This window comes from Marmota flaviventris, chromosome 3, assembly GCF_047511675.1.
Source record: "Marmota flaviventris isolate mMarFla1 chromosome 3, mMarFla1.hap1, whole genome shotgun sequence".
NCBI lineage: Eukaryota > Metazoa > Chordata > Mammalia > Rodentia > Sciuridae > Marmota > Marmota flaviventris.
In genome coordinates, this window is record NC_092500.1 from 142,264,323 (window position 1) to 142,280,665 (window position 16,343).

Below are 16,343 nucleotides of genomic sequence, written 5' to 3' on the forward strand. Positions count from 1 at the left end.
TCCTCTTTGGCTACTTCCTGCTGGCATGGGGGCGGGCGACAGGGGCAGAGGCAGGTCCCAGAGGGGTTTCTTCTGCCAGGAGAGTATATTCCCTCAGAAGCGTCTCATTGACCACTTGGTTGGTGAAGGTCTTAGTTCTTTTCATGATGGCTTCCTGTAAACACTTACAAACACATGATAACAAAAACGTCAGGCAGAGAAATGGCAGTGAGAGATCCCAGAAGGGGTAAGCCCAAGTAAGGATGGGTTCCCTAGGCTGGTGAGAGAGGAAGCAGGGAGTGGCCAGAGAACTCGAGTTTGAGCGTAGCTGTCAGATTCTGTACGGTTTGTGTGTTTGTTCCACCTTTCCTGATTAGTTGACATAGTAACAACATTGTGCTCCAAGGAAAAGGCAGGTGCCTCCCTTTTCGGCTATTATTAGGTCTACTGCCCTCCTGTTTTGTAGGGTGACTTCTGCCAGGGACAGGAGCTGAGCCTGTAGGAGGCGGATAGCCTCAGTTTAAGTGGCTACTTCCTCGCCAAGTTAGTCAAGTTGGGAGGCCAAATTGTCAAGTTGGGAGGCCAAGTTAAGGCTATGTCCAAGAGCTCCCTCTCCTGTCCCCAGGGTTACCAGTGAGGATGTTAGACTAATGTCTAGGAGGACTGGTAGTGTTACCGCTGTTGACCGGTGACGAGTTCTTGCTTCCCCATTGTTGAAGAATAACACCAAAGAAGCACGCCGAGGCAAGGTCAGAGTAGAAATTAGAAGTTTATTAAAGGACAGCAGAAAAGACTTCTCCCGGAGGAAGAAGGGGACCCAAGAGGTGGAATCCGTGGAAGGGATGTTGTCTCCCCTTTTTATAGTTCTTTCAGTGATGGAATGTAGGTGGGAAGGCCCCAGGGGTGGGACACAGGTGGGCCAAAGAAGTAATCTGGTCAGGAAGGACTTCTGAGTCAGCACCTTTTTGCTGGGGGCTGTTCATTAGCATTTCTTTGAGGTGGACTTTGGCCTAGGGCCTTTTGGGACTTCATTAACATTCCATGAGTTGTCCTGTGTTTTCCCTGAGTCATTCTCCACACGGCCTCCATTTTAGATTTCACTCGATATTAGACCCGATTTACCTAACTACACTGAATACCTAACTTTAAATCTGGCTTCAGTAGGACAACTGCCCACTTAGATTGTGTTGTCTTGATGGAGGGAAAATGCATACAGCCTTCTCTGCCGAAGTATAGAGAGCGAGCTGGGAGACGGGACAATCAAGAGCAAGGGCCTGGGGTGGAAGTATTGATGCATGTTGTGAGGGAACTATTTTGGCATAAGAAGTGAGTTCCTGGGGGGTCATGGAAGAGTCTGACCCCATGATGATATGGTGTAGAGAGCAAGGGGGCTGGTATGGGTGTTAATCGGGGTGTTCCAGCAAGACCTGTTTAGCCCTGCTGTATGAAAGGGCAGCTGTCAGAGAATTTTTGTAAAATGGGGATACAAGAGTTGATGGGTAGGGCCACATTGGATAGGAGAATGGCTGATCTAGGTGGATCATCCATTGGGCCACATACGAAGCAGTCTTGTTTATAAAGGGACTGATTTGCTATATGGTGTAAGAGGGAGAGAGAATAATATATGATTGAAAGCTAGGAAGTCTGAGCATGTCTCTTTTGTAAGTTTTGGGAGATTTTGCGGGAGTCGTCCTTTACTGTATCAATGACCTATATCTAATGGGGTGTGTGGTGTTTGGTCACAGGTTCAGATTATCTGGATAGATCCATGAGGGTCTGAGTTTTCTACATAAAGGTCTATAGAGCCAGTTACTCCTTTTTCCCATTTTGTGTCCCAAGAATCATTAATCCTGAAAGTAAGTAAAGACAGGACCCTATCATAGGGGTTTGGAGAAGGAGGGGGTTTGTCTGTTGGAAAGCGACAGTCTGTTGGAAAGAGCCATATCCATGATCCATATGATGGTCATTGCAGGACCATTTGGAACATCCCTTCCAATCCATGTTGTTGCATGTGTCAGAGTTATCAGAAGTTAACCAGAGACAGAAATTATGATAGGAAAAGCTTGTTTGGGTGTATTTGGCCCAGTAAAACAGTTGGTGATGCAGATCTGGGCAAAGTTGAATGTGAGGGAGAGGGCCTTTTGACAGCCCTTAATGGGACAGAAGGTGGAGGTGACTGAAAGTGGAGGTTTTCTGCCCATTGCATACATCTTAAACTGCCAGGCATAACGAGTGCCAGGAGGGTTCTGGGAGCCGTGGGAGGGAAGCAGAGAGGAGGGGTAATAGGATGATCATGGCCTATGGAAGAAGGAAAGGGCGTAGAGGAGAGAGTGAGGAAGGAGATTAGTTTCAGTTAGGGTGAAGTCAGTGAAGGATCCCTGAAAATGTAAGTCCTGAAGGAGCTGGAAGAGGAGAGAGGCCTTGAAGTCCTGGGTCAGAGGCCAGCTCTGTCCATAGGATGAAAAGAAATTGATAGAACGAGAAGGGGAGAGGTCCTGGAGGAATCTGGTATGGTCCAGGGTGAGGGTTAGAGATTGTATGGGAAAGTCCCTTAGAGAAGACAGGTTAGGGGGAAGTAAGTGGTGTAGATAGTGAGGATGGGTACCTTGGTAGTGTCGGGGGTGTAGACGTGTTTTAGACAGTGTCTGGGGGTGTAGAAAGAAGAATGGTGTTGGACTCTTTGTTGGGAAGGGAGAAGAGAGCTGCCTGCTGGGCCATTTGGTCTGCCAGGTTGTTGCCTGCTGTCATAATGGAATTATCTGTCTGATGGGCTTTGCAGTGTACTCTGCCAATAGGAGAGGAAGGAGGGAGCCTTGAGGACGACACTGACGTATAAAGCATTGGAGATGGAGGAGCCTTTGGTAGTCATGGGTCCCTGTTCTTTCCATATTGCTGTGTGAGCTACGAATATATGAAAGGCATATTTAGAATCTGTATAAACATTAGAGATTTACTCTTTGCTAGGGTAAAGCTTGGGTTAGAGTGATTGGTTCTGCTTGTTGATTGGTGGTGTTAGGGGGTAGGGGGTTAGCCTCTATCACTTGTAAGGCTGTGGTGATAGCGTAGCCTGCTATTCGAAGGCCTTCATGTAAAAAGGGACTCCCATCCATGAACCAGGTGTATGAGGGAGTTGGCAAGGGTCCTTCCTGAATATGGGAGGGATGGGGAGCAATTGTTCTAAGGTCTCTATACAGGAACAGAGAGGATGATGAGGATTGGAGTCGCTGGGAGGGGGAAGCAGAGTTGAGGGATGGGCAAGTTTTGAAGGTTGGAGCAGGGTCTTCAATCAGTGAGATCTGAAGGGAAGGAATGCGGGAAGGGGGCAGGGTCTCAAGACCCTTGCAGGAGAGTAATCCAGTTATGGGTGGGGGAGAGGACAGTTAGAGGTGACCCAAATGTCAGTTTCCTTGACTCCTGGATCAGGATGCCTGAGGAGGCCAGTACCCAGAGGTAAGATGCCCGTCCCCATATTGCTGGGTCAAGACGCTCCGAGAGAAATGCCACTGCTGCACGAGATGGTCCCACCTGGTGGCCTCGAGCTCCCGGGCGAATCCTTGGTTTTCTGTTACATACAGAAAAAAGGGGTGAGACGGGTCAGGCAAGTGAAGGGCTGGGGACTGCAGGAGGGCTTGCTGGAGGCCGAGGGGAGTGTTGATGGGTGTGATGAGGGGTTCCAAGAGGGGGTCCTTTGTGATGACATAAAGGGGTTGGGCCAGCAAAGAGTGATTGGGTATCCATGCCCGAAAGTCCTGTTAATTCCAGGAATGAGAGATCTTCAGCCTTGTTAGTGGGAACAGGAAGGTGAGAAGTGAGTGTTTTTCAATCCATCGTAATGGCCTTGTGGGACAGGGTTAATTGGAAGCCCAAATAAGTGACTATGGTAAGAGAGGGATGAACCTTAGAGAGGGAGACACAATATCCTCGCAAGGCCAAGAAGTTCAGTAATTTGGCCATGTGGATTTTACTTTGGTAAATTAGGCTATGTTTCTCCAGTGGAGCTCAACTCTAATGAGGCTGATGAGTAATTTTTGGTTGTTTCTGGCAGTTAGAATGGGATGCAATTAAGCAGCTACTTGCCAATTCTATATATTTCCTGTGGGTGACACTCCCCAAAATATGCATAGGCTGCCAGTTTGTCTTATTTTACAAATTCAGCCAGAGCTCTCTGAGTGTTTCCATGTGTGTGTACAAATTAGTAGATAGATGCATATTATATTTGTATTCAAACATCATATAAAACCACACTCATGCAGAAAGAAGGTAAGCTGTACAGTTTCCTTCTACCCCTGTTTGAAGAGTTCACGACACAAACGATTACTAGGCTCCGTAGTTAACATAGTGGTGAAGAAGGCATAGTTCTCATTTCAAAGGTAGTTGGGGTAGGAACCACTAGAAAGCAGTTTAAGAGCAATGCCCAAGTACTCAGAAACACATAAACACAGGTGAGCAGAGAGCTTGGAAGGGCTGGAGCATGATTACAAATAATATCTTAGCTGGGCATTCTTAGGTCATTCCTGCCCCACGGAGATCTTGCTGAAATTCAGTAAAAATACAGACAATGCCATTGTTTTAGCAAAAGTAAGTAAGTAAATAAATAAATAAATAAATGGAGCCACATGACTTTATATGGCACCCACGTGTTGTATGCATTCCTGTTGGACTAAGCTCTTTTTTTTTCTTTTAAAATTTTTTTAAATTGTTGATAGACTTTTATTTTATTTATTTATATGCGGTGCTGAGAATCAAACCCAGTGCCTCACACATGCCAGGCAAGTGCACTACCACTGAGCCCCAGCCCCAGCCCCTGGACTAAGCTCTTTTCTTTTCTCTACTGGTGAGTAGATTTGGTAAAGGTGTGGAAAACCAGAGAAGCACAGGCATTAAGGGGTGACTTATCACGGCTGCCTATTTCAATTAAACATTGGTTAAGTAAAAGAGAGTGCCTCTCGGCCACCTTCCTTCAGGCTCAACAACTTTTCCTTTTAGAAATTGGGAGCCATGAGTGCTGAGTCAATTTTGAGATGTTTCTTTTTACTAAAATGTCAGATTAGATTTTTCCAAGGGAACTTTCATTGAAAAATACCTACATCCTGCATAAAACACCATTTTTACTTTACTTTTTTGTTTTTAATATTTCTGCATTCAGAGGAAATCAGAAATCTCCAAGGATCCAAATTACAAGAAAAATAAGGAAATGTTTAAAGCTTGAATTAAAACCCAAGCCATAGAAACTAAGTATCATTCACTTAAAATGGAAGTTTCCCTGAGGGCCAGATGACAGTGGCAATCCAAAGGCATCAGAGCCTTTGAGTAGGAAGCCTGGGACTTTATTTCCCCACAAAGGGGCTGAAGTGGCTCTAGATCAGATGTACTCCCTGGCCTTTGGACAAAGACAGTACAGTTTCTTACTGGAGAAAAATATTCTTAACCATTAAGGTTCTTCAAATATTAGATTAAAACAAATATTTTTGCCATTCAAGTGATCAACTCTACAGTCAACATTCTTTACACAGAGAGATCAATAGGCCAGATGATTTTACAGGTAAAATCTACCACAAAAGAAGATACCCAGATTTGTATTATAGGATAGATATTTATTTAAACCAATACAGAGAACAATCAAAAAAGAAAAGGAAAAGACTATGTGTTCACAGATAAAAAGGTTCACTGTCATAATGATCTGATCAGTATAAGCTTAATAGTATTTACTCTCTGCTTCTAGTAAAATCCTGCAAATTTTTTTTTTTTACTTTTATCAAGAAACTTGACAATATCTTTCTAAAATTAACGTAGAGTAGCAAACACTTAATAGACAAGAAGCAGAATTATCCTTCCTGGTGAAGAAGAATTTGAGAGAATATCTCCTACTAGACAGCAAGTCTTACTATAAAGCAATGAAAAGAAAGTTTGGTACTGATGCCATCATGAACTGCACAAAAGAACAGAATAAAGAGCTAGAACATAGACCAACACTTACATGGAAAATTGGTGGTGCTGCTGGTAATTGAGGAACTGATCAAAAATTCAAGAGAGAATTCTGGGTCAATAGTTCACCTTTGCAGGAAGAAATTGGTATGTTACTACCTATCAAAATAAATTCCTGATGGGTTAAAGTGAACTGTGAAACAAAAACCTCAAATATTTCTGAAGAAAATTTAGGAAAATAATATTATAAATCCAGTAGCAAAAAAGAATTTGATGTGGCTAAATATACTATTTATAAGGTCAAGATGGTAACTCTGTGTCAAATTATTTACTTGAGTCATGAAAAGACTTTATAAGTAACATCAAAAGATAAGCCATCATCTGGGACAAAGTGCATACAACAAACAAAATCGATAAGAGACTAATATTTCAAGTTCCTACTTATCAAAAAGAAAACAAAAAGTAAAATAAGAAGCAAAATATACAGGGGGTTATTTCAGAGAGAAGGATGCCCAAATAAAAAATAATCACTATCACAAAATTGAATCTTATTAACTTTTCAGGAAATACATCTTGAAATCTCAATACAGTACCATTTTACAAATATTGGATTCAAAAAATTAAGATCTCATAATTCAAATTATTTTAACAGTTTTAGAAACCAGTGTGGCAGCATCTCATAAAATTGAATATTTGCCTACTCCTTAAGCCACTGATTTTAGTCCTAGATGGTAATATGTCCCTATGTGTACTTGGACACAGACAAAAATTGCCATGGTACTATTTTTCACAACAGAAAAGATTACCAATAACCCGAATGTCTACCAATGGAAGGAGGAAAAGATATATTGAGGTATTTCTCACAGTGGAATATGATTTGGTAGAAAACAAATGAATGTTTTTACACAAAATAATTGAAAGAATCTTAAAAATAATATTGAGTGAAGAGAACAATTTGCTGCAGGACAAATACAGTCAAGAAAAAAAAAACGTATGTAGCTTAAAAACAACACTAACCAATATTGCTTTAGAAACACCTATGATTTTGTGACAAAAAAATTAAGTTTTTAAAGGAGGAAAATGATGAGATTGTCTCAGTTGGGGAAAAAAGTAACAAGATGAAGGGGGAGAGATGTCACAGGTGTTCATTTCATTGTAATGCTTTTCATAATAGGTTTTATATGTACATTACATATGTATTACAGATATATTTACATTCTTTGGTCTATATCAAATATATAAAATATTTCATAGAGTCCATATAAAGGTATTATTTCTCAGCTAAACAAATGGCTTTGAAACAAGAGTATTTATTATGTACAGCAGCACTTCTTTTTTTCTCAGATAACAATAGCAGGGAGAAAAACCACCCAGATCAGAAGTCAGAAGACTTGTGTTAAAGTCATTTATTCACTGACAAGTGCTGACAATTGGGGTGAGTCATGAAACTTCTCTAAGTTCCTATTTCCTATCTAGAAAGAAAGAAAGAAAGAAAGAAAGAAAGAAAGAAAGAAAGAGAAAGAAAGAAAGAAAGAAAATGCAATGATATCAAAATAAAATTCTATCCTGTCCATCCCATAAGCCTGTGATGAAGAGTGATTTGAAAATTGTGTGGAGAGAAGGTGCTATTATGATGTAAGTAAGGAAATGTCATTGCTGACATTTGGTGGTAAAGTTTGATCTGCGGTGTGGTAGGCATAGCAAGAACAGCAAAGAGTAGAAACTTCTGCAAAGAGCAGCTGCTGGAACACTCTCCCACAAAGGCAATAGTTATAGAGCTCAGAGGAGACACTCTGGAAAGACAAACTGAGGCCCTCTTTGTTCCAATCACATGTGGAGTATTCAGGATTTTGAAACTGTTATTGCCAGCAATAATGATGGCATCGTATATAATGAAACAAGCAGAGCTGAGAGACCCATGGTTTAAACTCAGTGACATCAGTAATTCCTTCTGTGTGTCTGGAGAAATCAATCTCTCACAGCCTCATTTTCTACATCTGTAGAAGTCGATTGTTTATGAGCACTGATGTCTTCTCCAGAACTGATACTTGATTATTCCACAGCCGTTGAGTAATTTCTTTGGCAATGAGCTGAAATGCAGTAAAACCAGGAGATATCACAGACAGTATCTTAATGTTTGGCTTTTACAGTTGCCTAAGTGGTTTTACATGCATCATCTCCTTTCATAGGATCTTAAAATTCCAGTGTTGAAAGGGACATCAGACTGCATGCTCCCTGGTCATTTTTGTGATAGTGACTCTTCTCCAAATCATTACTAAATGTACAATCAGTCAGTCTACGCTTGAATACTGCAGTGACATGGAACTGTTTCACAAGGGAGCCCAGTCTTATCTTAAGTACTTCTGTTATAAGAAACTCCCTCACAAGGGCTCTGAGCATTGGGCTGTATTCTCTTCACAGATTCCCATGGGACCCTCACACCAGCCCTATGACCCCCCGCACCCCTCTTCCACACTTCACTTGTCTGGGTCATTCAGGCAGCCTAGATCCAGAGCTCAGACTCACACCCCTCATGGTCTACCTAGTAGGACTTATTTCCAACCTAGTGATTACCTTTTTAAAAATAATAGATTTCACTTTAATATGAGCAATTTCAGGTGTGCAAAAAACTGAGTAGAAAGTTCAGAGTTCCTACATACCCTCTTCTTCCTCCTCCACAGTTCCCCCTATTCTTATTATCTTGCATTATTGTAGTGTGTTCGTCATGATTGATGAACCATATTGATAAATAGTTATTAACTAACATCTGCAGTTTACAATAAGGTTAACTCTGAGTATTGTACATCTTATTAGTTCTAACAATTTATAATGTCACACAAGCATGCTTTTTGCTTTTCCTCCTCCTCCTCCTCTTCCTCCTCCTCCTCCTCCTCCTCCTCCTTCTTGTGGGAATTGAACCCAGGAGTACTTCCCCAATGAGCTACATCCCCAGTCCTTTTTATTTTTTTATTTTGAGACAGGGACTTGCTAAGTTTCTTAGAGCCTAACAAATTTGCTGAAGTTGGCCTTGAACTTATGATCCACTTGTCTCAGCTTCCTGAGTGTCTGGAATTACCCCCACAGCTGGCTTGACATATAATCATTATTACAGTATGGTACAGAAAAGTTTTGAATATATAAACTATAGATATCTATATGATGGAATATTGTTCAGCAGTAAAATGGGATGAAGTACTGACATGACTTAACCCTGAAAATAAGATAAAAGTGACAGAAACCAGTCACAAGAACCACTTATTATATAATTCAATTTATATGAAATGCCAGAACAGTCAAATCTATAGGGAACAAAGGTAAAATTAGTGATAATCTATATAAATAGAAAAAAAGATTGCTGATAGATATACGTTTTCTTTTTGGGAGTGATGAGGTTCTAAAGTTAGATTGATATACTCTGTACTATACTAAAAACATCACTGAAGTGCAAACTTTAAATGGGTAAATTTCAGTGCATGTGAATTATATATCAACAAATCTGATTTTTAAAGAAAGAGTACATCCTATCAACATGCTTAGAACTGATGATGTGAACCTTGATCATCTGGGCAGTTTCTCTGTAAAATTACCTTTTCACTCCTATCCATAATCTATTCTTTGGAAGCAACTCCCTAAGCAAGGAGTAGAGAGTTAAGTTTCCCTTCCTGGAGAGAAGGAACAATCTCCATAAGTTATTTGGAATTCTTCCATATGGGAGATTTCTTTTTCCTATTTTGGTTTTTAATTCATTCAATAATTTATTATTAGTATACATTATTGGATTTTTTTTTACTTTAGAATATAACCCAATTCTGTATACATGTATATATGTATATATGTATATTTATATATACATATGGGTATATGTATGTGTGTATATATATATATATATATATATATATATATATATATGTATATTTTCACATCCCCAGCCTTATTTTGTATTTTATTTAGAGACAGGGTCTCACTGAGTTGCTTAGCACCTCACCATTGCTGAGTCTCTCTTTGAACTTGTGATCCTCCTGTTTCAGCATCCCCCGCCACTGGGATTATAGGCATGCGTCACCATGCCCAGCCTGTATTATTCATTTTGTTGTTGAAATTATTCCAGCTTTGGCCATTGAAGTTTTTTCCATAAAGTCTATGTACTTATAAGTAAATAATAATAAATACGCAAAACTGATATGAACAAATTTGAAAAAACAATCAATTTCAGGCTTCAACTCAGTATAACAAACCCTCAGGGTTGGGATGGTAGCCTTTGGGCATTTAGTGGGTGTTGAACCATCAAGGTATTTGCAGCAGGTACAGGATGTGTTGGCAGTGAATCTACAAGCCATTGAGGAGCCTTAACTCAAATGTGTTACTCATAAAATGAAGTCTATCTTGCTGATAAAACATACTAATGCCTCCACATATACTTCTCTGCTTTTTCTGAGTCATTTTGTCAGTATCCAGGCGGAGCATCTCATGCTTTCAGTTACTTGCCAACCCCATTATTTTTCCCTCCTTGGCAGGAGATGACTCAGTACAAAACCAATCTGGAAAATCTAATGAGATTTCTAGATGGAATCAAATTTCTTTCTAGAGCTGCAGTAATTGTTCTGGTTATTGAATGCAGGTTGGACTACAGAAATAGCACTGTTCCTGTCTACTTGTTTCAAAGCATACGTCAGATCTACCTCAAGCTTTAAAGAACAAACTGCATCTCAACATTTGGTTGACCTTTCATAGAATCTCTTTGGACATTTGAAGATTATTTGTTTGCCATATCAACATTAATGTTTTCATTTAACGCAGACAGTTGTCTATTCCTGGGAACATCTTTGAATGCAATTAATTTTGGGAAAATTCATACACAAACCTAACTTTCCAGTAATAAGCATAAGAAAATTTAAAAACAAATGTGAATTAAAATGTTTTGTTGCTAGCCAGGTGCAGTGGCACACGCTTATAATCCCAGCAGCTTGGGAGGCTGAGACAGGAGGATTGTGAGTTCAAAGCCACCCTCAGCAACTTAGCAAGGCACTTAACAACTCAGAAAGACCCTAAAAAAGTATGCAAAAAAGTGGGGGTGGGGACTGGGATGTGCTCAGTGGTTAAGTGTCCTGGATTCAATCCCTGGTATCAAATAATAATAATAATAATAATTATAATAATAATAATAATATTTTGTTACTCTAGATGTATAAATAGATGCTTATGATAACCAAGAAGAAGCAATGTGGGGCTGGGGTTGTGGCTTAGTGGTAGAGCAATAGCCTCACACATGTGAGGCCCTGGGTTTGATTCTCAGCACTGCATATAAATAAATGAATAAAATAAAAATCCATTAGCAACTAAAAAAAAATTAAAAAAAAAAAAAGAAGCAACCGTCCCTCTGTTGGCCAATTCATTCACTAATTCATGTATCCATTCCCTCAACAAATAGTCAATGAGTTTCAACTATGGTTTAGAAGCCAGGAGAATTTCTATTCAGATGGGATGATAGAAAATAAACAAACAAACAAAAAAAAAAACAATAAAATGCTTTAAATTACAATAAGGACCCCAAAAGTATAATGTTAGTGACAGCTTATCAGGGTCTAATTTACTTAGTGAAGATGAGGAAATCTTCTGTATGGATGTAGCATTTGAACTGAGACCTAAAAATATTATAAAGAGCTATAAAGTGAAGAGCTGAGGACAACGCCTTCCAGAGAAAGAAAATAGTGGAGAAAAAAAAAAAAAAGGACTAAGAAAATTGCATTGGTGGATGTCTTAAGTCTGTTCAGCCAGCATCACAAAATGCCAGAAACTGGAGTCTGGGATTTCCAAGATCTATGTATTAGCAGATCTGGTGAGGGTCAAGTAATTTAAAGAATGCCTGTGACCTTGCCATGCATTTCACTAATCATTGCTAGACACTACCTAACAATTTTAGATAAAAATCAAAGACCGGGAAGGATTCAGTTAGGGAATCCATAACCTGATTTCTGTATTGAAGTTTGATTTACCCATGAAAAAAAAAATAATTTGTAAGAAAATAAAAAGTGAGGGCTAGGATGCCTTTCGGGAGACTCTCACCTGAGTTTGACTGGAAAGAGCTGCTGGTGGCTAGTTTTTGTTTGGTAGCAGACAGGATGAAAAGTAGACACATGTAGGGGTACTGCAGTTGGGACCACAGGCCTGGATGATTGATTAGATGTGAAAGCAGTTTCAGAGTTCCTCACTGGAGGGAACTGACATGCACCTAGTAAGATACAACTTATTTAACCAAGAGTACAAAAATATCAGCAGCAAAGTAGCCAAGCAGACTTGTAGGTGGCACGATGTATTTCAGCCCATGTCTTCTTGCTCCGTAGGAAGAACATCTGCAGCTAAATTGTGTTTTATTGTACAACCACCATATTTTTTTTTTAACAGGAAGGGAGGATGTTTTACCTGAAAGAAACTAATTTTTCACAAACTAACATTTGTGAATATGGTTAAATTGGGAGAGATAAAAGCCAGATCTGTGTGGCCCAGTTTTCTTTTTCCACAAGAAAAATCAGCTCATCCAAGTACACTCATCTGAATACATTAATGGTGCTAATGAGTTTCTACATGATAAAGAACAATTGACTGAGGCACGGTTAACCACCTCTCTGACTTTTTACTACAGTTCCAGGTGGAGGCTACTTCTTGAGTGTTCAGCCTCTGCCTTTTCTTCCATGGCCTTCCTTACACAAATGTAGGGTTTCAGAAAAGGTTGACAAGATCATTAGTTTTAGGGCACGTAGGGGAAAATCGACTAATACAGATGGCCATCTGAAGTAACAGAGTTTGCATTTAGGGTAGACTTTTAGCAGCCACAGATCTGTTCTCTGCCCACATAAAATAAGGTTTTCAGTATATCCATGAATGCCTTTAATTGTTTTGTGAAATAAAACAATGATGTCCATCTATAGGGAAGTTCCTAAAGTGTGTGTATTAGTTTCCTATTGCTGCTGTAACAAATTACTATACATAGAATGGCTGAAAGGGACACAAATTTATCTTACAGTTCTGGAGGCCAGAGTCAAAGTTCAATCCTACTGGGTTAAAGTGGAAGGGTTGGCAGGGCCGTGACCCTTCTGGAGGCTCTGAGAGGAAATCATTTCCTTGCCTTCTGTAGCTTCTAAGGCTACTCCTATTGCAGGGCTCATGGCTGCTTCCTTGTATCACGCCAATCTTTTGCTTTTGTGATTATGTCTTCTATGCTGACACTGATCCTCCTGCCTCCTGCTTAAAAGGAGCCTAAGGACGACGTCAGACCCACTGGATCATCCAGGATAATCTCATGCCTCAAGATCCTTACCTTAATCACATCACCAAGTCCCTTTTTCTGTGTAAGGTAACATATTCATAGAATCTGGAGACTGGGACAAAAACAGCAGGGGACAAAGGAGAGGACACTTGTTCAGCCTCCACACCCTCTCTGCCCACACCTTCCTCCATTCCTAGTCTCCACTTCTAGATAGCAGCCTCAGACTTAGAAAATGACTTCTCAACAGCAAAATATTTTTTTAAAGTAAGGAATTTTAAAAGATTCCATCCCATTAATAAAATATTATTCTGGCATCAGTTAATGGTGGCAGCCTTGAGTACTGCAAAACATAGTGTGATTTTTTTTTAAATTTAATTTTATTTTTTTACTTCTTAAAAGTCATTATGGGATGGTATCATGTTAAAACATGGGTGGGGAATTGGAGGATTAAAGGAGGCAGATAATGGTTTGGGGGAATGACATAACAAACAGAGAATTCGATGTGAATGGTAATATCTGACTATCTAACGGCATGACTCTTTGAAATTTCACTGTAAGATACAATGGTACTAAGAATTCATTCAAAGGAAACAAGCTTCTTCTTGAATTCCAGTTGTGCTTAGATTTAATTTAGGAACCCTTTAAAGCAAGCAGTACAGCACCTTTTCATTCTGCAAAAGTATAATAGCTGGAGATGAAGAATATTAAAGTGAGAGCGTATTAAAAACTTATTTGAAATATGACCAGAAACCTGTTATATTGCCTGTCTAGTCATTTATTTGAGGATTACTTCCATATTCATTGGTTCTTTTATTTATTTATTCATGAGGAAACACTACTGGACTCTCTCATCTCTATGCAAGGCATGGATTTTGTGGAGCCTTCATTATACCAATGCTGGCTTTTGCTCTGGGTGGGGCAAGGGCCACTGGAGGCCTTTGAGAGGAAGAGTGACACAATTAGACTGATGTTTTAGTGGGGTCACTTTGGTTCCTGGGTTGAAGCTAGATTAGGGGAAGGAAAAATGAAAGGGAGGAGTCCAATATCAACAGTGCAGTACATGTTCCGGTAATAACTCAGGGTTGGCAGGTGAGCATGTGACATGCCCTAATCAACCATCACAGGTGGTTACTTACATTTCAAATGAAATATCAAATCTACACCAGAGAGTCTGTTAGGAGAATTAACCAAGCATTTTTAAGATAGACGAGAACTGGTAGCAATATTATTGACCCCACTATTGGCTCATGAGCAATGCAGAAGAAACCTCTAAGTCCCACCCACACTTCTTGCCTTCGCAGTCAATGGCCAGAGCCCCACTGACCTGGCTTCATCTGCTGAACCCCATCTCAAGTCCTTTTAGAAGAATAACCTGTCCTCTTCTCAGTATATCTTTCATGCCAGCTACAAGGATGCCCGAGGGCAGAGGACAGGGCCCAAAAGGAAGAAAATAGAATCTTCCTCAACACTTCTAGGTTCTTAGTGAGCACAGATTCTGGTTAGCAAAAGGAAGATTAACAAGAGAAATACCCAAGTGGGTTTATTACACCTGCAGGGTACCTTTGCACTGGAGAAGTCACTCTCTTGGGAAAGTAGCTCTCTTGACTCGGTGGCTTAGGAGCCTCCTGTAAGTAGTATTTTAATCTGAGCAGGACAAGACAAGGATTTAAGAAGTTTCAAGTTCAGAGATGAGACCACTGTGGAACAGTGGGAAAGTCTGTTGCAGAATCCTCGGCATCTGCTGGTGCCATCTCTGTGTCCACCGAGGAGGACTGACCTCTGTGTTCAGAGGTGTGATGTAGAAAGATCTTTAGTGTGTGTGTATCTCTGTCCTGTCATCAGGAAACAGAGGGAAAGGGAGAGATATTTACTGAGAGGTCAAATCAGATGGGTGCGTTTACATCCAATACAACTTTACCTCGCTTTCAATCCAAATCTGGATTCTGGGTATTGTGTTTTAGGTTGGATTTTCTTATCTATATTCAAATATGACATTGTTCTGAAGGTTTCCTTCTGAGAGATCTTCATTAGTGCTAGGAGTTCAGGGATGTCAAGATGGCAGAGGTAGGGTACAAGAAAAATGCCTGGAGGCCCAGTAGGGGGGATGAGCCATCATGTCCCTGTTTATGTATGTGCAGAGGGGAGACCACTTCACAACTAGCCTGAAAGATAAGAATTCCCAGCCATTAGGGCCTTGAGCCTCTCTCTCTCTCTCTCTCTGGCTGGGCTAGGGTTAGGGTTAGGGTTAAAGTAGCTCTGCCTCACGGAATGCTACTTTTACCTTCACTTTTAATTTATCAGTGCTTTGCCTATTACTTCTGCATGTCTTGCTCAATTCTTTGTTTGGGACACCTTTGTTTCGGACACCAAAGACCTGGACCTCCCCTGGACACTCCAACAATAACGTGAGATTCTATAAATACAAAGATGACTGGGAAGAATTAAGTCAGAAGATGAGCAGCACATCATTGGGATCCATGAGTACTTTGATATTTGAAATATTTTTTCTTTAAGAAGCTTATCTTTTATTTCTATTCATAAAATAACATTATAAATTCCTAAACATTAGAGATTGTTAAATGATTATTTTTGGCAATTTGAACATGAACTTTAGCCAAAAGCTTCCATTAGTTATAAACAGAAAACTTTTCTCTATTTAATATTTAATAGTAAGTGCTTTAAAATATTTTAAGCATTTAAAATATTCAAAAAATTTTACATGACTTTAACCATCAACAGCAAGATAACTGCATTTTAAATGGGCAACATTGACAAAATCTTGAAAAAATTTTTTATGACATTGAATATTAATAAGTTGGTTATATTTTAAAGTCATTCATACTTTTTAAAGAAAAAAAAATAAAACCTAAACTATAAAATTTTCTGTTGGTTCTCCTAGTAAGACATCATTTAATGTTTTTCACTTAAATAATTATCAATTGTGTTTTAACGTTTTCTTTTCCATCTCCTACCCTAAGTAATAAAATATGATAGTTATGGACTTCAAAATCAATTGTAATGATTATTCTTAGATGGACGGCTATAGATAAGACAGTAAATTTCACTACGGTGTTTCTGATAATTAAGGAGTTTAAATATTTACATCTTTGAATCCTGTTCTTTGTAGCAATCATTCCTTGGCCTAAGTTTAAAAGGGAGCTCTTGACCTTAAGTT